Raw genomic sequence first — 12006 nt, 5'->3', positions numbered from 1 at the left:
AGATTAATAATCATTTATAATCCCATTATGATAGTCATAAAAGGGGTCATCAAATAAATCTAAGGGAAAGGAACTGATGGAAAATTATAAAAAGACTAGTAGGACAAAAACAAAAATTATGGACTTATAACTCCTAAAACTTTGACATTGATATTATAACTTTAATTATTATAATATTCTTATTTAATAGTTAATAATAGTAATGTTCTTCTTGATATTAATATTGTATAACTTATTAATAGAGCCTATTAAATAAAACTCAAACCATTCTAATAAACTCAGAACACTGGTAAGAAGATGGGAAAAAAACAACTAGGAGGAGAGGGCAGGGATCCAACAACAGTTGATCTTCGACCAATTATCTCTATTGAGATTGTTTGGCCCTTTTTCAATCTCAATTGCTTCTCTAAACTTCCGGTAGTGAAAATGCAAAACCTTCGCAATAACTTAAGCCTCCTCAATACAACCATGATACTTGGTTGTCTCAGCGATGCAAGAGCAAAAGACCGGGTCCTCCGATGTTTTAAGTCGATGCCAGAGCAAAAGAGCAAAAGACCGGGTCCTCCCATGTTTTAGTTCGATGCCAAAACAAAAGACCGGGTCCTCCCATGTTTTAGTTCCTTAAACATGCGTGGCTTCCGGAGATCTATTATTTCAACACGACATTAACCTAAACCAAACACGATAAACATGTGTCTATTTTGTTGAAACCAAGGAAGACCGTTCGGAACGTCAACATAAAATCAGAGTACAGAGAGTCGAGGAGTTGGAACAGCCACGAGTTCATAAGCCCGGGGCAGTGTCAGTCCATTAAACCTTTCACTCATATCCAACTCCTGCCCATTCATCTTCCCTGGGAGCCTCCAGTTGAAACAGTGCAACAGCTGCCCCATCCCAAACTCTACAACGAGCCTTCCCAATTGCTGTCCGGGGCATCCTCTCCGTCCCGTTCCAAATGGAATCCACTCAAAGTTTTGAACATTTACATCCACCTCTTCCGCCCCAGTTTTTTCCTGCATGAACCTCTCTGCATCCTCCCACGACTTTGGATTCCTCACAATCGCCCAAAGGTTGAGCAGAGCGCAAGTGCCACCAGGGATTTCATAGCCCGATACACTGCAATCCTCCAAAGATAAATGGAGAATGGCAAGAGGCCGTGGTGGGTGGAGTCTAAGCGTTTCTTTCACCATAGCTTGTAAATTAACGAGACAAGGCAGATCATATTCTTGTACCATACGCTCCATTCCAACCACGCGTTCAAGCTCCTCCTGAAGCTTCTTCAGCAATGGCGGGTTTCTCAGCACTTCGGACATTCCCCACTCTATCGCAATCGATGACGTGTCCGTTTCGGCGGCGAACATATCCTGCAAAGACAACGTACACCAATCTCTATTTTTTAAAAGTCATTGAAATGGCTGGAGCTAACCAGCCATATATTGGGTATTTAATGTTCTCTGAGTAGCAGGCTACTACGGGAGCGGGTAAATATTATTTAATGTCGAATTTGCCCGCTCCCATGTTATCACGTTAAGTCACATGATGCTCTGAAGCCATTAAATACCCAATATATAGCTGGTTAGCTCTTTCCCCTTGAAATTGTGTGTTTTATTGTGAAAAAATATTTGAAGTACACCAATGACGCCTTCAATATATTTTCGTTTAATTTGGAATTCCGTATCATTATCTGCACAAGCAAAACGTCCACAAGATCAGGGGTGACGTTGGGTCATTCCGGGCAACGTGTTCCTCTATCACATTATTGAAGAAATGGTCTACCGTCTTGTGTATTCTCTTAAATCGCCGTCCCAAACCTTGCAAATCCAGCCACGCCAAGTATGGTATATAATCTGCGATATTGAAAGTACCGGCTAACAGAAAACTTTCTTTGATGCTCTCAATTGACCGTTGGTCCGAATACTTTCTGCCGAAGGCCATCCTGCATATAATAGAAGTCGCAAGTGTTGACACAGCTTTGCTAATGCTTACGGGAACATGAGAACCCTCACTTCTGCAATAATAGAACGAATCATAGCCGACACTTCCTCTTCTCTTATGAAGCGGAAGGACTCCAAGCGTTTGGAGCTGAGCAACTGTAAAACGCAGATCTTACGCATTTGTCTCCAGTAAGGACCATACGGAGCATAGCCCACGTTAGAGAAATTATACGACAAATACTTAGCAGCCATGGATTGAGGTCTTCCAGCGAAAAGGCGATCATTATTCTTGAGAAATTCCTTGGCCATATCTGCGGAGGAGACGACTAGGGTGAGGGCAGAGGACCCCAGGCGCAGAGACATGAGAGGCCCGCATTTGAGAGAGAGAGTTGCTAGGGCTTGGTGTGGAAGGTGTCCGAGCAGGAGGTGTAGGTTTCCAAAGATCGGCAACGGAAACGGCCCCGGTGGCAACCTCCGTTTTCTCACTTGGAACAAGAATGCGCATGACACCGCCAATGCAAGTAGGATAGGAAAGGAAAATTTTATACAAAACTCAGCACATTCCAGCACTGGCCGCTCAGAATACAACAAATTCGCCATTGCTAGCAAATTAGCCACCCATAACGAATGAGGTACTACACAGGCTCGTCACATCTATATATAACAAGAATTGGATCTGGCACTCCTAAGTGGAGTCGTCTACCGAGTCGTAGGAATTGTCGGAATCGGAGAAAAAAATTCAAATTTTTTTGGAAAAGTAGTGTTCGTGTTTTTGATGGTGGGAATAGATTCAGCACCATCAAAAAAACATTTAGAACACCTAAAATTTTGAAATTTAACAACTATAACTTGAATTTACAAAAACCCTTACTAAATATTAAGACAAAAATTTTCATAAATTTCTAAGCTATTCCTGCAGCTAGACTACGGCCTCCTGAGTTTATGTTCTAAAGTATACTGTAAAATGATGTGATTGACCGTAACTGTGCACCTGTAAACCAGCCGGAGGAACCGCATTTTCAAATAAATAAATAAATGTAACTAACTTCGTAAGTTTCATACGCACACACTGCCCAATAGAAAGGTATGACGACCTTCATAAAATTAAAGATATTTTGTTCACTAATACTGCCACATTGTCGACATTTTCAACCTGCCACGAAACTGACAAAAATTCTTGTCGCCCTTTTATAAGACAAGAATCTCGGGAGTAGATGTCTCTCTTTTGCTGAAAGTTGATTAATATATGGAAGTGGAGTAATTGTTTTAATAGTTAAAATTAGTGGGAATTTGGGTAAAAAAATTTCAAAAAATTTTGAAGATGCCGTGTTTGAATCATGTTTTTGATGGTAGGAATAGATTCAGCACCATCAAAAACATTTTGGACACCTAAAATTATGAATTTTGACAGTGTTTAATTGAATTTCCAAAAATCCCTGCGAATTTTTTTCAAAATATGGCCGCTATTTCCACAACTTTTCAGGGCAAAATGCATAATTTGTAGACTACGGCCAAAGGTAATGTTGCCAAGGAAAGAAGAAAATCAATGGTATCTAATAAGTATGGTTTGTCAAGTATGTTTTACTTAATATATATATGATTTTACTGTCAATTCATAACATAATTCATAATATAAATATCATTAGAACATAATAAAAAAATTGATATGGGTAATGTTTTTATTTTTTATTATTACTATTTTTACATAGTTAAAAAATTTATTATAATTTAGTTGCCAAATAAGTAATAGGGATATTTTTATTACTATTATTTAAGGTAAATTACATTACCGAGAATTATTAACTAGTAGTCTATAAGGGACAGGTTTTTCTAGTGCTATATGCTCTTGCATTTTCCTTACTTTTGAGGAAAATAAACTCTTAGCCAATCACAGGAAAAAAAAAAACACTTATGATATTCCATAGGAAATCAAGAACAAAATGCCAGATATATCTTATATCTTAAACATATCATGAAGCTTAACTAAATCTTATTTGAACAAGATCAAACAGTTTAAAAGACAAAATAGATAACACATTACTATTAGACACTTCCGAGATGGATACTAACCCAAGATCTAATCGCAAAGCTTCTTGGATAACACACCCCAAAGCATTATTTTCACTCTATGTATGAAGAATTTGCACATCTTTATATTCCTCATTATATTGCTCCTATAGCTAGAAGATTTTCCTTTCCCACAATTCTAAATGAAGGATTCTTAAGACAACTCTTCCCTTAAACTAGTCTACAAGGACTTTTGAATCTCATACTGTAACGTCCTGCAGATGTGCGACGCGTTTGGGCGCCGGGTGAACTGGGCGCGCGTGCGGGTAGGCGACGAGTTGTAGCGCACAGTGGTTGTGTGACGTGCGCAACACGGGTGCGACAGACTTGCGACAATACTTGCAACGATATGCGATACAAATGAAAGTGCGATGGAGTTTATACCCGCTTTGAGCGTTTGGTGATATACTTGAGGCTGACCTGCAATGGAAGGTGGGCCGACTCATGTGTTGGGCGTTGAATGATGGCTAAGGGGTGTGCGCACAAAGGTTGGGTGGTCGGCTGGGCAAGCCCCACCCACACATTGCGATGGCTATATATGAGTGCGTTTTGGAGAGCATTCGATCATCATTCATTCGATCAACACTTCACACAAGTAGTGCGCAGTTCAAGTGCGCAGAAACAAGAGGAGGTGAGGCGCATATCTCATGCGCTAAGTCTTGGTTTAGCCGCACGGTTGGTGAACGCACTTGGAGTTGGGTGAAGGTGTTGGGCAAGGTGTGCCCGTTGGTTGGTTAAGGCGTGCACGGTGAACGTGTGGCGCCCGATTTGTGCGACGGCTTGGCGTGGGTGTCTTGGCGACTCGGGTGAGCGCCCGCCCATCGTGCAAGTGTGCACGAAGTCTTGTTGGTGTGTTGGGTTGTGAACGGAAGTGTGTCTCGGGTGGAGGCGCCCCTGTGTGGCGACTTGGAGGTGCGCCCAAGTTGGGCAAACGACACGATTGTGCGACGAGGTGAACAAAGGGTTGGAGAGTCGTGCGACGACCGTGCGGAGGCGCCGACAAGCTGGGCAACCGAGTTTTCCTAAGTTGTTAAAATTTACTAAGTGTAAATTTTGGGTTTCCCAAGATCTAACTTGTACATTGTAAAAGTGAAGATTGTATAATATATTGATATCAAGCAGACTCATATTGCAGGGAGTTGCCCCTCCCTTTATACTGTGCAATTGTTTTCTTCGTTTATAATTGCTGATGTTAATGAATGTGTATGGGTATTCATTGGTATAAAGAAACACACTAATAATACTTGGTTGCGAAACAAAAACTAAGTAGGAAAAGTTGAATGTTAGGCGTAGTCCACGAACATAAGTATTGGTGAAAAGAAAGTGTTCGGTGGTGCCGCACCTCGCTATAAGCAGTTGGAAGACTACCACAGGTGTAGGGGCGTGACTGTTGGTATCAGAGCTGATATCCTGGTTGAAGCTGCTACACAACTTCACTCAAGTGAAGTTGGTATCAAAGCTCGGTTGGAGCTGGTGTTAGAGCAGGGTTTCTCGTGACGAAGTGTAGGTGTGGGTACACTTGGAAGCTTGATAGCTGATGACAGTGGAAGCAGGTACTTGCAGGTGAAGGAAGCTAGTTTCACATACAAGTGGAACAAGGGCCGGTTCATGGTTGCAGGGAACTTGGTGAAGCTGGTGAATGGTGAAACAGGTTTAGCAGGGGTAAAGCTTAGTGCTTGGGCCAAGCTGAACGACAAGGCATGGTAGGTTTGGAAGAATGCGAAGGGAAGCTCTTGCTTACCTTATACAGGTTGAAGCAGTTGAAAGAAGAGAATCCCCGGATTCGAAAAGAACTTGAAGTCTTGGAAAAGAATGTTGAACACAAACTTCTTCAACTTGGTTGGACAATGGAGAAAGATGAAGTTGCAGATTGTGCTGATAGGGAAGAGGAAGCCGTGATGATTGATGATGTTGCATATGTGACAACGATGGAGGGTGAACTTGAGATTGATCAAGTTGGGCCAAGATCGTGCAGTTTGCAGGCATGGATGGATGAGGATACTCATATGGAGGAACCTCATGATGATGATGTAAGTGCTATTGATACTTGTGTTTCATTTGAGCATTTGGTAGATGGACCGTATACAGGGAAGGGCAAAGTCAGTTTGCCGATGCTAGGGAGCATCTTACCATGGATGACTATGATGAGACCTTGTATGGAGAAGTAAGGATTGTTGATTGTTGCAGGACTTGTTGGGGTTGTTTGTGACCTTATGATAGAAGGTGCAAAGGCCCGTGACAAGGGAGGAACATGATGATCATTGCGGAGGATTGGGTCATGCTTTAGCCACTTTGGCTAAGTGCCCGGCATGACCCATGAACAGATTGGAGGAGGGCACACACTTGAGGTATGATGATACTTGGGTGGACTTCTCATGGCCGAGACCAAGATCAAGTCTTGGTGGAACCTTTAGTGGGGGAGCTATGATGGAAGGGACTCGTGATGATGATGATATGGTTGGGTGACCGAGTTCACTAGACCGAAGATTGCAGACTTGGATGAGGATGACCAATTGTTGTGATGGGTCTACTTAGTTGGACTACATGGGCAACTTAGTCATGGACATCAGGTTGGAGACATGGAGCATGGCAGCCTTATGCAAGGACATTATGCAGGAGCACTTGTAGAGGTGTCACTTATGGGCATCCAATGAGGAGTGCCAAGGCAGGGATGTTGTGCAGATGGATTTGCTAGTGTGACATGGAGACTTATTACTTGTGAGCTGATGGAGAGGTTGTGCACTCTTGTACAACAAGGCCATGGACTTGGATGGAATTGTGAGCAGACTATGGAGCATTTATACTACGTGGAGAGCTGAGGCATCTTGCAGAGACCTTTGGGCCGAGACTTCTATGCTTGCTAGGATGTTGGTTGGGGATGACTTATGGAGCTCATGATGACATGAGATTGTTGTGACTTTTGTGAACTTCATATATGGTGGACTTGGGGACACTTTGGAGCAATGGAGTTACAATGATGATGATGCCTTGGTGGCAACACTTGGGCATGGGTTGAGCTGAGACTCAACCACTTTTGACACCTGGGAGCTGATTGATCTATGATCATGGGTAGCACATGGATAGATGAGACAGGTGTATACTTGTTTCTATGGCAGACTTGAGGGATGGCACATTGCAGATATGATGGAGGTTGCTTCATGGACCTAGATGTGGCACACCGAGAGTTGGAGATTGATGAGATGATCTCTTCATATGGAGGAGATACACATATGGATGATGATGTTGGGATAGATGCGCCTGATTTCAGGCAGCACATTGACACCAAACATCATGGACAACATGTTGCACATGAGATGAGGACTACTTCATGGACCTGAGCATGGCTTACACCTATATGGAGATGGATCCTTGATCGAGTTGAGGATGTGATGGGATGTTTTGAGAAATGACTGATGATGGCATGAGGATGTTCACTCCCATGGTTTGAGCGTGACAGTTGGATTAGCTACCCAACTAGTTCAGACATGGGGTCGCGAAGTGTGCAGAGATGTGTTAGCATTATGTTGGAGTATCATGGCAGCAGTTCACATGATGACACATGACGAGGTCGACACGAGATGTTGCAGTGGGCATGTAGCTTGAGATGGAGGGACCAGCCTTCCATGGTGAAGAGCAGCATGTGGAGATTGTGACAGGGTGATCGATGGTCATGGACTGAGATGATCTCTGACGTATGACATACCGATGAGGTGTATACCTTGGTATGGTGATCTTAGTGACAGAGGGTTGCCAAGGCGAGACATGGTGGAGACGGTGGTTCTACATATATTGCAATGATGGTTGTAATATGTGGAGGAGTTGATATCATGCATATTGATGATCTTGGTGGATGGCTACTAGGATGATGTGTTGTCGAGGATGACAACAATTTCAGGTGGAGGAGGATGTAACGTCCTGCGGATGTGTGACGCGTTTGGGCATCGGGTGAACCGAGCGCGCGTGCGGGTAGGTGACGAGTTGGAGCGCACGGTGGTTGTGCGATGGGCGCGACATGGGTGTGACAGACTTGCAGCAATACTTGCGACGATATGCGATACAAATGAAAGTGCGATGGAGTTTATACCCGCTTGAGCGTTTGGTGATATACTTGAGGCCGACTTGCAATGGAGGGCGGGCCGACTCATGCGTTGGGTGTTCAACGATGGCTAATGGGTGTGCGCACGAAGGTTGGGTGGTTGGCTGGGAAAGCCCCACCCACACATTGCGATGACTACGTATGAGTGTGTTTTGGAGAGCATTCGATCATCATTCATTCGATCAACGCTTCACACAAGTAGTGCACAGTTCAAGTGCGCAGAAACGAGAGGAGGTGAGGCGCATATCTCATGCGCTAAGTCTTGGTTTAGCCGCACAGTTGGTGAACGCACTTGGAGTTGGGTGAAGGTATTGGGCAAGGTGTGCCCGTTGGTCGGTTAAGGCGTGCACGGTGAATGTGTGGCGCCCGATTTGTGCGACGGCTTGGCGTGGGTGTCTTGGCGACTCGGGTGAGTGCCCGCCCATCATGCAAGTGTGCACGAAGGCTTGTTGGTGTGTTGGGTTGTGAACGGAAGTGTGTCTCGGGTGGAGGTGCCCGTGTGTGGTGACTTGGAGGCGCGCCCAAGTTGGGAAAACGACACGATTGTGTGACGAGGTGAACGAAGGGTTGGAGAGTCGTGCGGCGATCGTGCGGAGGCGCCGACGAGCTGGGCAACCTAGTTTGCTGAAGTTGTGAAAATTGACTAAGTGTAAATTTGGGGTTTCCCAAGATTTAACTTGTACATTGTAAAAGTGAAGATTGTATAATATATTGATATCGGGCAAACTCATATTGCATGGAGTTTCCCCTCCCTTTATACTGTGCAATTGTCTTATTCGTTTATAATTGCTGATGTTAATGAATGTGTATGGGTATTCATTGGTATAAAGGAACACACTAATAATACTTGGTTGTGAAACACAAACTAAGTAGGAAAAGTTGAATGCTAGGCATAGTCCATGAACATAAGTATTGGTGAAAAGAAAGTGTTTGGTGGTGCCGCACCTCGCTATAAGCGGTTCGAATCTGAATGTTTTTACCTGAATGTTTTTACCTACTTTCAACAAACATTCCTTGTGGGACACTATACATTTTTTTTCCATTTATTTAACCATTATATATATATATATATATATATATATATATATATATATATATATATATATATATATATATGAGACTAAATATCCATAAGTATTTAATTAAATATTTAGAATAAATAAGCAGTAGTCTAACCACCTAGCAAGGTTACAATTGTCAAACTTCAAGATTTTGGATGCCCCGGAGATTTTTGATGGTGTTGAATCTATTTCCACCATCAAAAACATGATTCAAACACTCTTACAGTGAGATTTTTTGAAAAAAAAATTGCCGAATTCAAGTCACTTTTAAACAATCTCACTACTTTTGACCACTTTTTACCCTTGAGACAATTCTGCCTACGCCATTTCTTTATATTAACATATTGTTAAAATTGATTGTACACATAATTAATTCTTTTTTAATATAATCCTAATCAATAATAACAAGTTCTTTATATTAACATATTGTTAAAACTGATTGTACACATAATTAATTCTTTTTTAATATAATCCTAATCAATAATAACAAGGTTTTATTAAATTAAATATTTTATATCAGATATAATATATAAATAAAGATTTTAACTTAGATATAAATATGGAGTTGTCTTTAGTGTGATTTTTTGGACTTTACGGTGCCGGAATCTAGTGGAAAAATTTGAGGTGAAATCTTGATGTGTGTTATTTAAACTAGTTTTTTGATATATATGGATTCAGCACCGTGGAAAACCCGTCAGCACTTCGATTGCACAAGATTACCCATCAAGCTTGTGATTTCAGTGAATTCCCTGCGGGATTTTAAAGAAATTAGACCCAAAAAACCTACCGTAAAAGCTTCCAAAAAATCACACTTAAAACAACTCTATTTATATATAAATGTTTTAAGTATATTATTTTTTGGAAAATATTTATTTTAAATTTTTATGTGTGAAAATTGAATATTTAAATTTAATCATTAGTAAATAGGAAAAAATATGCCAACATTAATTTGGCTAAATATTCATTAGTATTTAATTAAATATTTAAAATAACTATTATTTCTTTATATTAACATAAATTGATTGTACATTTAATGAGTGTTTTTTTTTAAATATAATCTTAATCGATAGTAATAAGTTTTTATTTTATCATACATATTATATATATATATAAATAAATTTTTTAACTTAGATATAAATAATTATATTAATTTAGATATAAATATTTATATATAAATGTTTTAAGTATATTAATTTTTTGGAAAATTTTTATTTTTTATTTTTATGCGTGAACAATCAATATTTAAATCTAATCATTACTTAATTTTTAAATCTAATCATTACAATATAGAATCCAAGAGGCTTCCAAAAATTGCTTCTAACTTTAGTCAAAACCCCCTCAATCTTGATTCAACCTTTGGGGGATTAAGGGGGAAATCATTATGGGAAGCAAGGACAGTATCAAAAATATGAGTACCTCCAATTTTAAGGACAAGATATGGGATACTAAGGAGTTGGAAGGTAAAAGGAAGCTAAGGTACTATAAAGAGGTTATCAACCCAACTCTCTATAACCAGAATTATCTCTCTATGTTGACTAGCACCAAGAAGAAAATGAACATCGCTAGGATCAGAACTAACTCTCATGAGCTTCAAAGTGAGACTCTGAGGTGGTCTACTCCCAAGACTCTATGGGACCATAGAATTTGTCAGATTTGTGATACTAAGAAGTTGGAAGATGAAAAGCACTTCATTTTAGAGTGCCCAACTCTTGCCCATATCTGCTCTCAATTGGCTATCATCAGCCGACCTCCAATCTTCTTGACTTATTAAGCTAGCCCAACTATAGCTATATTGGAGCGCTTCTTCCCTTGGTCTTTGATCACATAAACACGATTTTGAAGAATGACAATTAGACTCTCCTTTTCTGAGGTCCAATAGACCACATTAATCTTACTTACGTTAATCATCATCATCTTCATTATCAATAAAATAAATAGATAAAAATATAAAAACATTAAAATTTACATCGTAGATATTGTATTATTCTTTTTTTATTATTATAACATTTTTATAACTAAAAATATGTAATATAATCCCATATATATCTATATATATATAATAAAAATTAAATTAAATTTAAATATAATAATATAAGTATACCAACCCTAAATTTAAATGCTCTTATGTACCTATAATATAAGTATAATAATAATTTTAGATGCACTTATGTACCTACAAATTTAAAGGGAGGGGGTTTGATCCCTTGACCTCTTCCTGCCTCACCCTTTTTCAATTGGAAATTTCCATAAAAGCAAATCAAATTAGAGGAAGGTTTCAAACCGGTGACCTCTTCCCCCTCAAATTTTGGTATTGAACTATAATGAAAACCCCGTTATTCGAGGATGAGGGGTGGAAAGATATATATATATATATATATATATATATATATATATATATATATATATATATATGGGGCTTTCCACCCGTCATCCGCAAATAGTGCATGCAACTAACCTCCATCAAACAACTTCAAGAACCTACCTCCCAACCCCTCTAAATGGTCCTATCATCCAAGGATATCATTGCTTGCAGCATTCCATCATCTAGTTAATGACTGATGATCATAAATTCATACAAAATAGTCAATTAGTCAGATGAAGAGAATAGATTAAACTTTTCTTCATTTCTTTTTTTCAACCTTTCACCATTCTCCTTGAGATGGCGATGGGGAGACGATGGCTAGCTAATTTCCTTCTTCTATTCTTGGATTTCCTTATCTGAATTAGAATTATCTGATGTGTGATGACATTTGTATCCTCTAGGATCCTTTGCTTCTGATATCCTGGCTAGCTGTGTCACAGTGACATGTAAATCAGTTAGTTCTTGAGATACTTCCCCCTTTCCTTC

At 40.0% G+C, this 12006-nt stretch overlaps 1 pseudogene; it reads right to left on the bottom strand.

The window, feature by feature from the left end:
* Positions 1 to 743: 743 nt before the first annotated feature.
* Positions 744 to 2534, bottom strand: LOC149233215 (cytochrome P450 71AU50 pseudogene; annotated as a pseudogene).
* Positions 2535 to 12006: the final 9472 nt, after the last annotated feature.

The sequence above is a fragment of the Pinus tabuliformis genome, chromosome J, assembly GCF_031772625.1.
Source record: "Pinus tabuliformis cultivar Carrire ecotype Pingquan chromosome J, CPIR1, whole genome shotgun sequence".
NCBI classification, from domain to species: Eukaryota; Viridiplantae; Streptophyta; class Pinopsida; order Pinales; family Pinaceae; genus Pinus; species Pinus tabuliformis.
This window is presented reverse-complemented; position numbering and strand designations above follow the sequence as displayed.